The sequence below is a fragment of the Oryctolagus cuniculus genome, chromosome 5, assembly GCF_964237555.1.
Source record: "Oryctolagus cuniculus chromosome 5, mOryCun1.1, whole genome shotgun sequence".
Lineage (NCBI taxonomy): Eukaryota > Metazoa > Chordata > Mammalia > Lagomorpha > Leporidae > Oryctolagus > Oryctolagus cuniculus.
The window spans coordinates 95987571-95993570 of record NC_091436.1 but is presented as its reverse complement, the minus strand read 5'-3'; the positions used below and the strand labels follow the sequence as shown (position 1 = coordinate 95993570).

The 6000-nt window shown below is 39.1% G+C and overlaps 1 pseudogene; it reads left to right on the top strand.

Moving 5' to 3' along the window:
• Nucleotides 1-5068: 5068 nt before the first annotated feature.
• The window catches only part of LOC127493257 (mannose-P-dolichol utilization defect 1 protein-like), a 36598-nt pseudogene continuing 35666 nt past the window's right edge, over nucleotides 5069-6000 (top strand).

Sequence of the window (6000 nt, the reverse complement as noted above, 5' to 3'; positions counted from 1 at the left end):
TTTATTTATTTTATTTTTTATTTGACATGTAGAGTTAGACAGTGAAAGAGAGAGAAAGAGAGAAAAGTCTTCCTTCTGTTGGTTCACCTCCAATGGCCGCCACGGCCAGAGCTACGCCGATCTGAAGCCAGGAGCCAGGTGCTTCCTCCTGGTCTCCCACGTGGGTGCAGGAACTCAAACACTTAGGCCATCCTCCACTGCCCTCCCAGGCCACAGCAGAGAGCTGGACTGGAAGAGGAGCAGCTGGGACTAGAATCTGGTGCCCATATGGGATGCCGGCACCGCAGGTGGAGGATTAGCCCAGTGAGCCACGGTGCCATCCCAACATGCATATTTAATATGTAGTATTTGTCTAGATTTTTTCAGTAAGCATAATGATCTCCATCTCTGCCACGAGCGTCTCGGGGAGTCTGGCCAGCAGACTCAACCCAGGGCCCCCAGGGCCGTGACAACGGTTTCTCGGAAAAGAACGAACGACGTTTATCCGTCTTCAGTAGACTTTTTATTAGAGAAAGTAAACGTGACAGAGGTAGAGAGGAAGGAGGAAAGGAGAGGAGAGAAAGAGAGCTTCCTCCTTACACCCGCGGCTTATATACAAAATGCGACCAATCAGGAGCAAGCTAGAGTCCATGCATCAGGCACACCAATCCGGTCTCTGTTCGTGTGAAGGGCACGCGTCATTCGGGCAATCAGGTGAGGTGTCACGCAGCAGGCAGGCAGGGGTCCTGCCGCCATCTTGTTGCCTCGATCCCTCTGCCTCCGGAGAGCCCCGCCCTTAGGAAAGCCCCTGGTCAAAACCGAAAGTAAAAACCTCCGCCTAGCGATACTGCTGCGGACTATTCCCTGACACATCTCATCTGTATTTTGCAAATATAATGATTTTGTTCTTTTTTGACTAATATTCTAATAATATGTTTTATTCATTTATCCATTAATGGGCATCTATGTTGATTTTGTATCTTGCTTGCTGTGAATAGTGTTCTAATATACAAGAACATTACAGGTACATTTATAAACTAATTTCTTTCAGTTACATTTCCAGATTGGGATAGCTGTGTCATATGTATACCTATTTTTAGTTTGAGGAACTTCCATACTGTTCTCCTTCTGGTTTTAATTTTATGAATAATCTCTCTATAGATTTCATGGGAGATGTAAATATTGATAGACATGTACAAGTTGCACAGTCATCAACTTTGAGATTCAGATATTCAATTTTAATGTTTAGTTAAGCATGTGGTCACATTTTTTCATTTACTGCTTCCAAAATGCATATTGATAAACTGTTTATGAAATAAAGGATCTAGTTGAATATTTACATCTTATGATAAATGACAGATGATAGCAAACATGCTATTGATTTCTACATGTTCTAGAGAAGGTTTAAGTCTTCACTCTCTGTAATAATATTTTCCTTCTAGAAACCTTTTGTTTAAGGTACACAAACTTCATGTATTTCATAAGCACAACTTTAGGAACATAGTTATTCTTCCCACCCTACCTGACCTTTCACCCTCACTCCCACCCTTCTTCCTCCTCCCTCCCATTCTTGATTTTTACTAAAATCTATTTTAAATTAAATTTATACATATATGATTAACTCTATTCTAAGTAAAGAGTTCAACAAATAGTATGGAGGGAAATTATGGGATATGTACACCATGTAATACTATATAGCAGTTTAAAGTGGAAAAAAAAATCCTGTCATTTGAAATGGATGCAACTGGAAAATATACTGAAGTAGGCCAGTCCCAAAAGGACAAATAGCATATGTTCTCCCTGTTCTGTGGTAACTAACAGAACACCTAAAAGGTAACCTATGGAAGTGAAATTGACAATTTCAAATGTGATGAGTTTGAACAGCCCTTGTCTCAACTACAATAATATACTTTACTGAAATATACTTCAGTACATGTAATCTACAATTTCCTACATTTGTTTTTGTCAACTTGAAAGCTTGCAAGTTCAGCATTAGCCAAACTCAGGCCAAGGCACAATAGCTAGTACACCAAAGACCAGCAGAGACAACAGAAGATGTGTTCCATCACTACCTAAGATCTACTGTGGTGCCTAGGAAATCTTTATTTCAATTTCCTTTTCTATATATGGACATACTCTCCTGCACCAAAATGTTGGTTAAGCCAATTAGGTGAATGGCCAGAATAAAGAATACCTCATTTAAAGAACTCAGTGGAGGGCCGGCGCCGCGGCTCACTAGGCTAATCCTCCGCCTTGCGGCGCCAGCACACTGGGTTCTAGTCCCAGTCTAGGCGCCGGATTCTGTCCTGGTTGCCCCTCTTCCAGGCCAGCTCTCTGCTGTGGCCAGGGAGTCCAGTGGAGGATGGCCCAAGTGCTTGGGCCCTGCACCCCATGGGAGACCAGGATAAGTACCTGGCTCCTGCCATCGGATCAGCGTGGTGCACTGGCCGCAGCGCACCGGCCGTGACGGCCATTGGAGGGTGAACCAATGGCAAAAAGGAAGACCTTTCTCTCTGTCTCTCTGTCTACTCTGCCTGTCAAAAACAAAAACAAAAACAAAAAACTCAGTGGGGAAAGGAGGCTAAGCTTCAGAATGAAACTATGTATACTACATATAATTGGATGTAACTCATTACTAACATTGCATAACATCAAATAAGGCAAGAGCTGAATTTAGAGGAGGCTTTGAAATCTAGCTGTGGATGTATTTTCATTGTTAGTAGTGTTCCCTTTATTTGAGTTTCCATGCTTCTAAACCACCTTCAATTTAATTAATGTGTATAATTTCAATTTGGGGGGCCAGCACTGTGGCACAGTGGATAAAGCTGCTGTCTGCAGTGCCAGCATCCCATACGTGTGCCTATCTGAATCCCAGCAACTCAACTTCTGTTCCAGCTCTTCTGCTCTGGCCTGGGAAAGCAGTAGAAGATGGCCCAAGTCCTTGGGCCCCTGCAGCTGCAAAGAGCTGCATGCTAGAAAGAAGCTCCTGACTTCAGATTGGCTCAGTTCTGGCCATTGCAGCCATCTGGGGAGTGAACCAGCAGATGGAAGATTTCTCTGCTTCTGCCTCTCTGTAACTCGCAGCCTTTCAAATAAGTAAATAACTATTCAAAATAAAGAATTTCAACTTGTTATGAGAAAAAAAGAATATCGGCCAGCGCCGCAGCTCAATAGGCTATTCCTCCGCCTGCAGCGCTGTCACACCAGGTTGTAGTCCTGAATGTGGTGCCAGATTCTGTCCTGGTTGCCCCTCTTCCAGGCCAGCTCTCTGCTGTGGCCCAGGAGTGCAGTGGAGGATGGCCCAAGTGCTTGGGCCCTGCACTCGCATGGGAGACCAGGGGAGGCACCTGGCTCCTGGCTTTGGATCAACGCGATACGCCAGCTGTGGCGGCCATTGGAGGGCAAACCAATGGCAAAGGAAGACCTTTCTCTCTCTCTCTCTCACTGTCCACTCTGCCTATCAAAAAATAAAAAAAAGAAATAAAAGAATATCTTAAGAGGTAAAGAAAGTTGAAGAAGTGAAAAGAAAATCAAACAATAAGAAAAATGAGGCTATGACAATAAAGGAGAGATACTAAGAAGAAATGTATGAAACTTGTAAAGCCACATCACTGTCTACAAATTAATAGCTTGATGAGAAACAATGTAAATAGAAAAAAAAATTTAAAAATCAAAGGTAAGTTATCAAAGAATAGTCACAATGCAACATTTTAATTATAGGTGATTTTCTTTTCAAAAAGAAATGTCTTCTCTTAGTTGAGGCAGTTTTTGGTTGTAAAAATAGGAGATGTAAACAGTTACATTTAAACACCAAGTGGGGTCCCAAAGATAGGAAATTGGAAAGGCTGGTATTCTCTACACTGTCAAATATTTAATGTATTATTTTTGTAGTGCCATAAGTTTTTGACTCTTATATAGCCTTTTATTGACCCTAGAGGCTATTTTATCAAAGTGTTCATAAAGTAGCCTGCAAAAAAACTACTTACCTACTTTTGCACTTTTATTGGCAAAGGAAATTGTCATATTCTAATTAAATTTTAATAAGGAGGCATTTGCATGTTTACTGTTACTTATCCAGCAACATGCCTTACACAGTAAAGAAAAATAAAAATTTGTATGTCTTTAGAATTTTTATTTACTGTAACTCCTACAATAATTTTTCTACAGAATAAAAAGTGTTTAAACTTTACAGATATAAAACATTAATTCTATGCAAATAATTGCAAATCCTGAAAACTCAGATCATGAAAGAAACATCCTACCACAAAAGTGTTATCCCCAGCCTTTACAATACATACTGCAAAGGCAGTTTTTGTCTTCAGCTTCTCTATATTGATCTAGATTATATGCACAGTTCTTGGGATTGCTTAGAAAACACTTAGCACATACCACTACCCTACAGTTTTCTTATGAAGCCCTTGGTTTCTGAAAATATATATTTCAGCATTTTTGCTTATTTGATTTATATTCAAAGCTTCCATGGAAATGCCCCATTTTATCACTTTATCCAAGATAGGTGAAAGTGAAAATATAAGTGACAAGAACAAAGTGACAGAAAATATTATTTATATAATGTACTGAATAAAACTGATAATCATTTTCCCTTATAAAATGTCATTTAATTTTCAGTCTTTGTCACAGTAAAATTAATATTTACTTGAAAGTGCTTTCACCAACTTTGATAAGTTGTGATTCTGGATGTTCTCAGAGGAAGAAACTCTTTATAATAGATTTTATTATAATACATTATATATACTATATTACAACAATAAAGCCATCAGACTAATCTGCAAATGGGATGAAAGAAGCCATTTTTCTTCTAAAAGTTATTGAAAAGTTGATACAACTATTTGTTAAGTTTTTCAAAGAGTTATTTTTAAAGAAATTTGAACACTTAAAAGCTGGAAAAAATCTTAGTAAATTCACTGAGATACAGGATGATACAAACTGCTCAGACAAGAGCTGTGGTTTGGATTAATAATCAAAGACATGACACACAATAGGTTTTTCCAGTGAAAAGTGATTTAATGTTAACAAAGAGGCAGCAAAGGCACCAAGCATAGAAAATCCACAGCAAGGCAGAAATACCATGGCTGTCCCCAAACTCAGAAGGTCAGGAGAGATGACACTGCACATAAGCAATCACCTCAGCCTAAGGAAGACATCAGCCCTAAGTTCCCCTACTGCTCCCTCAGGGTACGTGACCGCATCTTGTATTTATGTACTGCTAGTCTCATTGGGCCCTGAAGGTACAAGAGTCACACTAATTCTCTGCTGGAGCAACTTCTCACCAATTATACTACTTCAGCAAATACTAGTACAGGTGACTCAATAAGCTATTCCTAGGATGAGCTATAGGTGCTTGGTAGGCATGTACTGTTATTAAAAATCTGTTATATTTTTATAATGGCTTGAGTCATAGGAGGATTCAATTCAGCATCAAATTATCAGGTTTTGGAGGTTTTTTGGAGGTTTCCTTCCACAGAAAAAATTAAAACCAGCAAGTTAAAAATAAGCATCTAAGTACCTGGGATGCACTTGATACTTCTACAATAACATCTGCTTTTTTTCCATTTGTGTGGCTCTTACTTTTCTTCAGATGAATATCTCTCATTTCCACTCATTTATGGTGACCACTGATTCTCTAGAATTATAAGGTCAGATTCAGATAGAGCACATCATTAGTGCCACATACTCTATATCTTCAAATTCCCAGTAGTTATGTAGTTTTCAATCTCTCATAAGAAAATCAGGTTGATTCTCCTAACAAGTTTTACGTCCATTTTATTCTTAGTGGAAAATGAATTTTTTCTAAATGTAAAATGGCTAAAATACAAATACAATTGTATAGAAAAAGGGCTGGAAGAAAAGTATAAAAATAACCTAGAGTTTTGACTTCAGAGAAAACCATTGCTACAATTTCAGTTATGGGAGTAGTATTGTTATTATGTTGGGGGATGCCATATTTGAAATTGTATTATTGGAGAGAAGACCCTGAAGGTTGAATAAGCTATTGTTGAG